The sequence below is a fragment of the Lagopus muta genome, chromosome 2 (genome assembly GCF_023343835.1).
Source record: "Lagopus muta isolate bLagMut1 chromosome 2, bLagMut1 primary, whole genome shotgun sequence".
In the NCBI taxonomy this organism is placed as follows: domain Eukaryota; kingdom Metazoa; phylum Chordata; class Aves; order Galliformes; family Phasianidae; genus Lagopus; species Lagopus muta.
The window spans coordinates 32,276,946-32,289,077 of record NC_064434.1 but is presented as its reverse complement, the minus strand read 5'-3'; the positions used below and the strand labels follow the sequence as shown (position 1 = coordinate 32,289,077).

General features: G+C 37.2%; 1 protein-coding gene across 1 annotated transcript in view; it reads right to left on the bottom strand.

The window, feature by feature from the left end:
* The window catches only part of BCKDHB (branched chain keto acid dehydrogenase E1 subunit beta), a 1,150,961-nt gene that overhangs the window by 654,834 nt on the left and 483,995 nt on the right, over window positions 1-12,132 (bottom strand). The gene's annotated exons all lie outside the window — the stretch shown is intronic.

Below are 12,132 nucleotides of genomic sequence, written 5' to 3'. Positions count from 1 at the left end.
GCTGCTTCTTTTCTAGACAGATAGATGATAGTTGATTCCCAAGAAATGTCAGCTTCTTTGGGCAAGGACTCTCTTCTAATATATGGATTTGAAGTTTGTGCATGTAGAAGTAATGATTTTAGAGTAATTTTCTGTATTACCTTGAAGTAGCATCACCAGGCTAGACCATAGTGGCAATTGTAGAAAGTCTTCAGTGATGGACAGTATGAAACTCTTTGGAAGAACTGGACTCACTAGCCATTTTCCCTTTGTTTGGGAAGATGGAACAATGGCATGGCCCCTAGTGCAATGGTAGAAAATGCAAGCTGCTTCTCAGCTTGCCTGAGAGTGAAGAGAAGTTTAAAGAAACAACATGTACTTGATTGAAGCAACATTTTTCAGGACTGAGGCTATCCTGCTTGCATGCCTCTCAACCCAACTACCACCCAGGCTATGGAAAAAAGTGGCAGGGAAGCAGTAGTTTTCCAGCGTGATTTGGAAGCTTGAAGAGCTCTCTGCAGCTGTGAGTCTGGGTAAGAATGGGGAGAGCTAGGGAAGTCTTGAAAGGCAGCTGGAAGCAGCATGGTTGTGGGCTTAGGCATACAGATTGCTCTGTTCTTGTGCTGCAGTGCCTGCCTGAAGAAGAACTGATAAATGACAGCAAGGTTATGGGTAAACCACTGAGCATGGCTTCAGGAGAAACATCCAAGGACTCTGTGGGATATAACAGAACCAGCTGGGATAGTGTTTTCATATGGAAGAAGAGCTTGAAGGATGTTTGTTTATTTTTAGTCCAAGAAAACAGATTTTTCTTAAAATCAAGAAAAATAAAACTGGAAAAGAAAGGTCTTACCAGTATTATTTCTTTCTCTGAAGAGAAAAAATGACAGTGCTGTTATAAATGTCAGCTCACTGGGCCAAGAAATAGTGTACCATGTCATCATAACCGAAGGGCATTTAGAAAATTTTTGAGGGAAGTTTGGGACCTAGCCATGTATACATACAACAGTTTATATAAATTCAGTTATTCCTTAGACTCCATAAATAGCAATTGATTTATACTTCAAACGAAATGCACAAGATTTATGTCTTTGAAAAATCTCTCAAGCCAGAGCATGCAGCAGCCTGTGTGCTTCTCTGTGCCAGAGGAGTGCACCGTTTCCACCCTCTTGTCATGCCTGTTTGGATTTTGGCTCCTTCTGAGAAGACACCACAATTAGTTCCTAGCTAAACTGGTGAATGCTGGCATGTGAGGTTGGACTTCCTAAGAACCAAAATAAGAACCACATCTTGTTTCACTATAGTAACCAAATATCTGTCCCATTCAATAACCTTTTCTGGGCCACATTTTAATTCTAGACTAGGAGTTAAAAGTTTCCACATTTGTTTTTTAGTTCCCTGTTCCTGTTCATTCAGATCTAAGCACACTGGTGCACCTTGGCAGAGCTCTGAAATACAGCAATTAGTCACCCTGATTAGCATGAAAACAATACAGATTTGGAGGAGTTGCTCATATGTGGAATGACTTCTGAATGTGCAGATCTTATTAGTCACTTTGACCTTTAATGACATCATGCATTAGCCACTGACATGAAGGGCAGCGTGCACCTGGATATATCAGTAAGAATTAATAGTTATACCCTGATGGCTTCTGAACATGCAACACCTCTGCAGCAGATGATTTCCTAAATAGGAGTTGACGCCCCTTGAAACATCTGAGTCCCTTTAAAATCAGTGGAGCTCAAGTGTTGTTGGTATCTTATGGAGACAAGCTTTATGCAATGAAAAAGCAGGTTTTAGACCCTACCTCAAGTAGCTGTACAGATATTTTTCTTCTTGCCCATGAAGACTATTCAGTAAGTTCATTTCAGATGTTTTATATTTTTCCTTGGGCACAACACCCTTCTGTGCTAGCTGAGTTATTTTTTGTATTGTGTGCAACTGGAGATATTGTTGAGTCATAATCTGATTTTCTGAGCCAGCTCAGAGGGTTGCTTCTTTAGGGTCCTGTTACAGAATATGGAATATATTATTACATTATTATATAGGAATATGGAGCTGAAAATGGCATTACTGTGTCAAAGGATATCCATATCTCCTTTCCAGAGCAAAACAACAAAAAGTACAAAGAAAAGAGAAATAGGATAACCAAAGCACTGGTAGATATTGTGTGAGCCTTCACAGAGGGCAATATTCTATTTCAGTAAGAACTTTTGCTAACTCTTTATGCTAAAACCACAATTGGATTGATTTTTCAACCTCTAAATTCATCCTCTTAAATGAACTCTAGAATCTGTTTGTTGTCATACATAATTCATTTCCTTGATGTTAAGTGCAGTGACAAAGGATAATGAGTAGTTGTTTGTATATCACATCAGACGTATGAGGCAGTTCAATTATATCTGGTAAAATATTGTTTGATTGATTAAATCATCTCTTAAAGCCAATCACTTTGTTTTCATGGAGGTGTTCTAAGTAATGTAAGGAGTAGAAATGAAAACACCGAAAACTATAAGGTATGCACCTAGGCCCTTTCCTGAAGTAAACCATTATTCTGGCTTCTTCACTGAGTTGATCATCTTCAGGTTTAGTAGACTCACTATTAAACTGTAACAATGCATAACTAAAAAACATTATGCGCCTCCTGCAAAACTACTTACTAAAGTTGCAGACCCTGGAAATATCCGTTTCTCTCTTGTCTGGCTGTTGTGGATTATTTAGTGCTGTGCTGAATCTGAGGTGCTGGATGGGGATCTCACATGCCTTCCACAGAGAGGTCAGGTTTTTATGCATCCATGGATGTCTGCTTAAGTCTTCTAGCTTCATTCTCTTCATACTTTGAAGTTTAACATAGCATTTAGATAGGCTCAACTTTCAATTTTATTTTTAAGAGGTGTTTCTTTCACTTACTTGTATGACTACTTGTAAAGCAGGAAAAAAAATGTTATAGTTAACAGTTTTTTGGAAAAAAACACATGCACCTACTTCCTGAAGATTAAAATAATAATGATTCCTGAGAAATGCTATTTCTACAGCATTGTTTTATTTTCAATCTCACTGGACTTCTCTGGTGAAAGGTTAGGAAAACTCTTACTTTGTTGTCTTTTCAGGGCTGCAGAAACCCAGAAAGTCTAATTGTTCCATCTTTCTCTCTGTCTGAAACAATTTTGCTTTCAATATCTCTTTTTTAATTATTATGCTAAAGTAACACAATAGACACACGAAGGGTAGGATTTTCCAGTTGCATATGCACTGGTTTGTGGAAATGCTGTCTCTTTATGAATTTTTTATTTGAGAAGATAATCAATATATTATCAATTTTACAAAGTGATCAGCTCCACTGCAGCACAGCAGGGGATTGCAGTGTGTAAGGAAGGGGTTCCTGAAATTGAGGCCTCAGGACCAGGGACAATAGCCTTGAATAAAACAAGAGATTTAGATGTTGGGAGAAAGTTCTTTACTTAGAGAGTGGTGAGGCACTGGCACAGGCTGTGTGGAGAAGCTGCAGATGCCCCATCCCTGGAGGTGCTCAAGCCCAGGTTAGATGGGGCCTTGTAGAACTTAACATGTGATAACCTTTGAATTTTTGTCAAGCAGCTAAAAGTGCTCAACCAATGGTGGATATTTTTTGACCCAAATTCTCACAAATAGTCTGTATAGAAAGTTTAAGGGGTTCATATCAACTGATAAATTGTTAGGACTGATCTAGATACTGCTTATGATAGAGGAGATCAGATAATAATCATTTGGAACAGATTAGTGGTTATCTAGGTCTTCTAAAAGGAAACCTGAGATTTGAAATGGTGAACTGACTTGGAATTATTCATATTGTCAAAGACATAGAAACTAAGGAAATCTCTTTTTTTCAAATCTAATGCCATGCCACAATCATATTTTATTCATTTTTCAGTACTTTTAGTGTCTACTGCCACTATTTATTCCTTTTTTTTTTTTTTTTTTTTTTTTTTTTTTTTTTTGTAACCTAAATGGTAGAGAGTAAAAGTCAATAAAATCTTGATTCTATGACTATGATGTGCCTGGAGAAAGATGTCTTTTCAGGGATTATTTGAAATTTCCTGTCAGAATATTTCAAGGGGTTCAATTCTGCAGTTTTATCAGTGACAAAATCTGAATTTTCTCACTCATATTGAAAAAATTACATAAAATACATGCCTTATGAACTTTAGTGGGATCAGCTCTTCATAGCTTACCTATAGTGAGTGGCCAAGTCATCAAGAACTTTATAGAGGAAGATATTTAAAAACCATATCCAAATCCAGACTGAACTGGATCCCCTCTTCCTTTCTTCCACGTCCATTTCTTTTCTTTCCTCAGGGAAGTCAAAGCTCTCACATTCTGATCTCCCTGAATTTTCAGGAAAATTTTTGCACTGGAGATAAACATGATTTTGTTAAAGGCAGACATTTCCTGATGCTTTTAACATAAATAATAAACTTCTAACAGAACAGAGCTTTCTGGTTGTGTGTTATCTTGACAATTGAACTCATTTGTCTTTACGCTCAAAAGTTTTCAACTCTCAACTAACATCACTTTTCCTATATTTGACTTGAAATTGAAATTGCTTCATTTTGTGCTGGCATATCAATGCCAGGCATTGATATTCTTGACTGAAACTGAATCTGCTGGTGAGTTATGTATACAACTGCTCTGGAAAGAAAAGGAAATTGGTATAATTTTACTGTTTCAATTACATGGTTTATTTGTACTTCTATATTTTTAAATAAGAGAAGCATGTGTTCATTCGATCCAAAGCATGTGTCCAAAATTAGTCCAAAATTAACAGAAGAGAATGTATCTGGATTTTTTTGCAATCTATTTCTTCTTCTGGGCAGGTAAGTGGCAAAATTAGTGTAGTTAGAGCTATTTGCACTTGTGCTAGTTTCTGGGCAGATTGTTCCTGCTTGTGCTTCTTTGGTGTTTCTCTGCTGAACCCTAATATGAAGCCTGGTGAGGACCTACCTTTTGGCAAAGAACATATTGTAGTGTTGTTATCAAAGATCAGAGAAAGAAACGCTGAAATAGGACTGAATAGGTAAACAAATTCCACTAAAATGAACCAGCTGATGTTCTGTGTGGGGTCAGATAGGCTGGTGGAAGGAGCTGTTCTAAGAAGGATTTTTGTTTGTTTGTTGGTTTGTTTTGTAAGGGGAGCCATTTCCACTTGAAAGCACTAATAGCTATCCCCTTTGTCAGATGGTCAAAACATGACCCTCATGACAGCTCCTTCTGCAACAAAACAGCCATCACCCAGCTTGACTACATCTTCAAAGCTGAAAAGTCATGTTTTGAACATGTATCTTCTTATACTGATCCCTCTGTGTTGTGCTTAAAAATAATTTGTAAATGAAATGTTCCAGTCATTGTGGCACGTTATTCTAGGACTCTTCCCCCATTCTACACTTTAACACTCATTTTTCCAGGTTTCAAAATACGTGTTTCACATAGCAAAATACAGTATTTCTTTTTGTCCATTTAAAAAGCAAAACAGCTATGCTTTGGAATCCTTTATTGGTAAACTGCCTTCATTTCAAATTTACTATGTGAGTCTTGTCACAACTGATGCCAGATTTCTTCTAAAACTCTGGTTTTAATAATGAATCATAGAATGGCTTGGATTGGAAGGGACCTACAGGTCCTTGTCAAGCCATGCCAGTTTCCTGCCTCCTTGGCCTGTTTTCTTATTCTGAGGGATGGAAAGCTCATGCTCTCTCAGAAGGGCACCCTTAAAGAGTAACCACCTTTGTTCCACTCCTTTGTCCCTAAGGACTGCTTCTATGGCTTATTTTTCTTTTCTATTCTAACAATGAAAACTACCTAAACTGGAAAAAATAGAGAGTATGGGCCTCTACCAGCAATGCTATCTGAAAGGATTTTTGCATGTATATTGTGGATTGTGACAAAACTCAATGGACATTGATGTCATTTACCTTGTTAACTCTGAAGAAGTTGTAATGTATTTGTATTTGTAGTAAGTTACACAGTTGGAGTGAGACAAGTTTAAGATGTACAGTGCAACATAACTTTGAAAATTGCATGCTCAGGGATAATGGGTAAGGATGAAGTTGCAAATGTTCAGTGAAATCAATATAAATTTATTTAATTATTATTCTTTATTTATTAATATTGAATTATTAGATGTATTTGAGTTACTGCGCAAACATTCCCCCCCCCCCCCCCCTTCAATACAAGAAAAATATTATCAGATCTTTGTTACACTCTGATTGTCTCTGTGGTCCTGGAAGAAGAACATGATGTGACAAAGGTTGTCTCTTGTGTCCATGGTTTTTCCATAATTTTCTGAACTGTCACATCTTTCCTCTGCTTTGAGCTTCAGGGAACTTCATACCAGCAGCAACATTTTCTCCCTGGATCCTTTTAACACTGTTGGTTATCTGGACTGGAAAGTTTGGAGCTTTTTTCCTGTGAAGAAGACATTAAATGTACTTCCTGCTATGCCGCCTTTTCCAAATGCTGTGAATCGAGGAGTTGATCCTAACAATTGAACTCTTTTGTAAATATTATTGTGAGATGACACTCACTCTCTCATTTTATGTCTTACTATAAAAGCTATTAGCAATAATTCATTTTTTTTTCTAATTTATTCTGTCATCAGAACACACTCATCCTTTTATCAATATGTACAGCAAGTCAGTTTGTTAAGCTAGCCACAAATAAAATACAGACAGTATTCAACCTTATAGAATGACAGATAATGAGTTACAAACTTTTCCCTGAAACATCTATTGTGGTGAGTACACAAATATAGTTGCCTTTATTGTAAAGGGAACTGAGTCTTCTGTTAAATGGGAAATACATGTCCCAGGTCTTAGAAACTTTGCATCTAAAGAGAGGAAAAAAAAATTTAATAAGTAGCAAATGAATGGCAAAACAGATGTATACTCAAGGTTCTTTTCCCTTCTACTCAGACAAAAGGAGAGGCCTTTATTCAGTTCATAAAAGGATTCTGGAACATACTAAGATGATTAGGGGTATAGTGCTGGGCCAAACTTTGTTAGCTATGCTAGTGCCACTACAGCAAATTCAACTTGATTTTTTACCAGAAGAAATTCTCAGTAATACAATGCCAAGTGTAAATGGAAAATACATTTTCCACCATTTAAAAAAAAAAAAAAAATCATTCAAAATATTTTGATGGTGTCATGGCAAAAGCAGCTGCAGTTTAAAACTTTGCATGTAAATAGTCTTAATGAGGGGAAGTGCCTTTAACAGATGGACAGTTGCAAAATTCTTAAGAAAAGAGTCCGTGCAAATTTCATAGGCATCTGCTAAGAATTTAGCAATAGAATTAATCCACCCTTCTGTGACCATTCTGTGGAATGAATCCACCATTTGTGCTCTCTCCCTTGGCTTTGCAGCTTTCAAGTTTCTTCTACAGGTGACGGTAACTGTAAGCAGGAGACTCTTAGCAACAAGTTGAAGCTATTAACAGGTTATTATAGCTCTCAGTAGTTGCTATGTTCTAGTCTTGATGGAAAATGAATGGCCCCTTATACATCAAAAGGTGCTATTGTAGTATCAGAACATGCAAATTCGCCTATAAAACTAAATTATTTGGTAACAAATAAGCCAAAATGGACAAACACAGGTTTATAGATAAAGTAACACTGACAAAAATTTCTGCCAAGTCTACTACGAATGTATTGACCTCATCCTCAGGGTTCAGTGGCCTTTTATGTTTCCAGACCACCTTTAAGTGTCTCTTGGGATAAATGAGCACTTTATCTACAGTAAAGAGAAATTCTTCCAATGGGGTCTCCTGATTTTATGACTCAGGGAGATGTATTTTTCACACAGTGTACCACATACTCTTTCCTAGGAAGACATTATTCTGTAGGATGCCAGGAAACATGAACCACATTTCATCCACACCTTCCAGAAGTAACTGTACGGCATCAGTAATCACATCATATCCAGGCTCCAGCACAGATAAGATAACAGTGCAGGAATAGATGTGTCTGTGTCCACACCTTTAGGGCACATAATGCAGCGTACAGAAGCCTGGGATGTCATTGATTCTGTTTATATCATTAGATTATGATAAGATTATAAGATATGATAAGATATGATAAGATGATAAGATGAATAGATTAGATTAATTAGATTATACACCTTTTGTGAAATAAATATCTTCTTAATTGTCTCAAGTGCTTGTGCTGACATCAGAAGGAATTTTGAATCTTCTGATCGGATCAGAGTTTGTGAAACTCTTCAGAAAACTCAGACCCCATTACACTAATTAAATATTTCCTCTCAGGTCAGTTGTTCTTCAATTGACTTTAAGTCATTAACTTCTTTGTAATGTGAGGAAAGCCCTCTAGACGCAAGGGTAACATGCGTTTCTCCTTAAAACAATGATAAAATAAGTTTTCTTCAGTTGTGTCACAAATAATGGTAATTTTGGATCTTTGTGTATATCTCAGATCTGCTAGTTATTAAATACTTTCATATCACCATTAACCCTTTTAATTTATTTATTTATTTATTTATTTATTTTTCCATCTACTTAGCTAACATAGGTGCTTCTATCTGGCTACATGGTAAAGGTAGAATTGTTACATGCAGTGCTTTGCAGAGGCACTTAAGAGAGGAGCAGCCCATCTCCTTCTCCATCAAAGTCCATGTTCTGAAATGCATCTGGTGTGTCAGCATAACATTCACCATGCACTCATTGGCATTCTGCTGTCTGGTCACAAGATCTGCTCGCTGCCAAGCATGATTATTATAATAAGGAGAAGGTGCTCAGTAAGTCTTGAGATCCTCCATGTTTTCTCATGTGCATTCATGACAAATGGGCACATGATTTTTGTAAATGAATTGAAATCCCAATAGAAATTCATGTTATACATGAGACCTTCAATTTCCCTGCAAATAAATCTAAATCTAAATTTCAGTTATGTATATGATTCTCCTTAAGCACATGTAGGACTCTAGCAATAAGAATAGGACCAGTTTTAATAAGGTCACTTAGCCTTCATACCATTAGAAGTTGTACTGTCACATAGCTGGGCAACGTTAAGATCATGTGTGTGACAGACTACTGTGATCTCAAAAATCCTTTCTGAGGTGCTGTATCTTTCCTGTGCATGTTATTGTTTTTCAAGGGAGCAACACTATGAGATTTGCTGTGCCTCAGTTTCCTTGGAGCATTCACTCCTGGTCAGCAGGGACTTAGAGAGTCCCATCCATATCTCTACTGGCATTGCTTCTTCTCATCCACAAGGCATGCAGTTAGGGTAGGCTTTTATAGCCATTGTTCTTATTTGTTAGTGATTTATACCATAACTTTATCCTTGTATACTGCAGCAGAGTGAACCTTGATAGCATTATTATGCAAAGCATTGCAGAGATTTCTGCCCAGGTTGCAAACACAAAGATTAGGTAAAGATTTTTCTTCTGGTTTGCTGTACCGGTTCACTTGAATGAGAACTATGAGAAACATCAAAATTTTCTATCTAAGCTCCAATTGCTTTCTCACTGGAGAGTTATCAAAACACAAAAGGGAGTATACATCACAGTGCAAAAAGCAATGTAAAGTCCTCTGTGTCACATGGATCCTGAGAGACCCACGTCAAGACTAGGAGCAGAAATGTAGCAGCAGCAGAGAGTTTTGGAGATGGGGTTGCTGCAAGGCATTCAAGCAGATTCACAAAAGATCAAGAATCATGGTCTGCATAAAGCCACTGGAGTCAGTCTATTACTGCACCACTGAGATTGATTGCCAAAGTCCTGCATACGGAGGTTACAGCATCTGCCTTATGAATAGCACTTATATGGCACTGGCTGACTGCTGTCTTTACCAAAGTGGTTGGAATGAGTTATGCTGTATTCTGCTGCTGGTGGTTTTTCTCTCTGTGTGTATGTGGCATAATATGTAAGAACAATGCACTGATGCTTGCTGAAAGCATATGGAGCCCAAAGAGTAGATGGGCACAGTGAGGAGATGGGTGGTACATTTCAACAGTGATGACAGTGGGTCACCTCCCCTGGTGCAGGTTTTTATGAGTGTGACATGTAGGCCTTTGTTTATTGCTCAAATACTGAGAATACTTAACTGTTCCCTCCTGCCACCTTATTTATAGTAGTTTTTGAGAGAGATTCCCCAATATCCTACTTCTCTAAATCTGCAAAGTCATCTGTGATGCTCTGTGCCCTTCCCTTTGGGCAAGTGGGCACCGTAGGATCATCATCAGCTCCCTCCTGCTGATTACTGGTCTGTGAAGAGCTGATAAGGGCTGGTCTATTGCATATCTGCACTCCAATACAAAAATACAAACATGCAATGTTAAATCCTAGTTTGTCTGTCCGTGATTCAGAGCAAACCCTGATCTTTAATGTACATGAATGGGTAGAATTTTATCCACAGTATTCAAATCAACCCCAAAGAGAAGGTATCTACTGGGTGCTTTGTTTTGGTCCAATGATTATTTGTTTATTTATTTATTTTTGCCAGGCTTATTAGGTAGCATAAAAGCATGAAAATAGAAACAGTTGTAGCTTGAATGGGTCCTTGCAATTTTATTTTCTTTCATTTTAAGATTTGCAGAAGCCAACTTCTGTTGTTGGTAATCCCTTAATATGGTTGCATTCACTAGTCTTAAATTGATTACTCAATACTGATAACACTCTAAGGCAGCAAATGATCAATACATGTGGGCCTTTTTCTGCTCCCTCCATTACTGTCTGTGATTTATTTTTCTCTGAGCCATCCCGTGACTAAGCTTCTTGTATTGAGTTTATTGTGTGTGTACTTTGGCAGCTGAATAATTGAGCTTTGCTAAAAGAAGATTATAAAACTTGAAGATGTGTTCTCCACAAGGTCTCTCTTGGTTTGAGACTCTTCTGAACTGTTGAAAACTAATTTGGAACAAATAGTTTTACCTCTGTTAAAATATGATTGAATTTAACACTTTCAGCCTTCCTGAAGGAAACTTTGCTCAGGGACATTTCCACGTCTTTTATGTGACACACCAACAAGAACGATAAGGGAACAGCTGGTAGCTAGCTAGTAATTATGATCAATGAATCACATCTATGAAGAGCAGGATGATTCAGTGAGAATGTGGTGCTTTCTGTAGCTTTCAGTGTCTACCGTGTCAAAAATTAAGTATAATCATGCAGTACTAGGTTCTCAAGACTTTTCTTTTCTGAGTGAAAATATCATGCTATTACATTCGTTAAATATTCCAGAAGAGAATGAGTCAGAATAGTATAGGCATAAGGGACAATTATAATATCTAATTAATGTTTATTATGAGTGCATGCTGAAGTGATGATAATATTCATATGGGAATGCGCTCTCCCTGTACTAGGCACCATGCAGAACAAAGCCTGTCCATTGCTCAAAAAAAGTTTTAATTTTAGCTTAAGTAGTTATTTACCTTAGTAAGAATTTATTTCTTTGTATAGCCAGTTTAAGGTCCAGTAGAACATTTCTATTTCAAAGATGATGACAACAAATCTCTACCCAGGCAGAACAGTGATTGTATTAAAGATACTACTGTGCTGAAGTTTTGAGGGGAGAGAAAAGCTGGCATGAAACGCTCAGTTAAAAACTTGCCAGATTTCAGTAGGGAAAGAGTCAGGGCAATGATGAACTAGCTGGTAGATGAGCAGGAGTTAAAGCACTATCAGCTTCCCAGGATTAAAGGCACTGGAACACTGGTTCCATATACAGGCAAAATTCATCTCCTCATCCAAACTGGCAGCTGAGGAGTTTCTCTTCCCTTGTCCCAGTAAAAGATCCTGTTGTGATGTCAGTTAAACTTCTCTCCAATTTTAACAACTTTTTTTTTTTTGCTAAAACAAATATACTATAAAGAGCTGTTGACACCTCAGGGATATCTCTGGAAAACTTTCTGTTTCGAAACAATTTTGCAGATGCAGTATTAGAAAGGTCTTGGCTTTCTCTACATGATTTCTGAATTTTATTTATAAGAGATGTCTGCATAAAAACATGATCATGTTTCAGAATGAATATCTTTTTATTCTGTTTATTTTTCATTTGAAATTCTCACTTCACAGCTGATTCCATGGCCATTACACAAGTAACTCTCTGCTATGTCATCAACTAGAGCCTTCTCAAATATGTTTATAACACTTTCAGTGAATAAA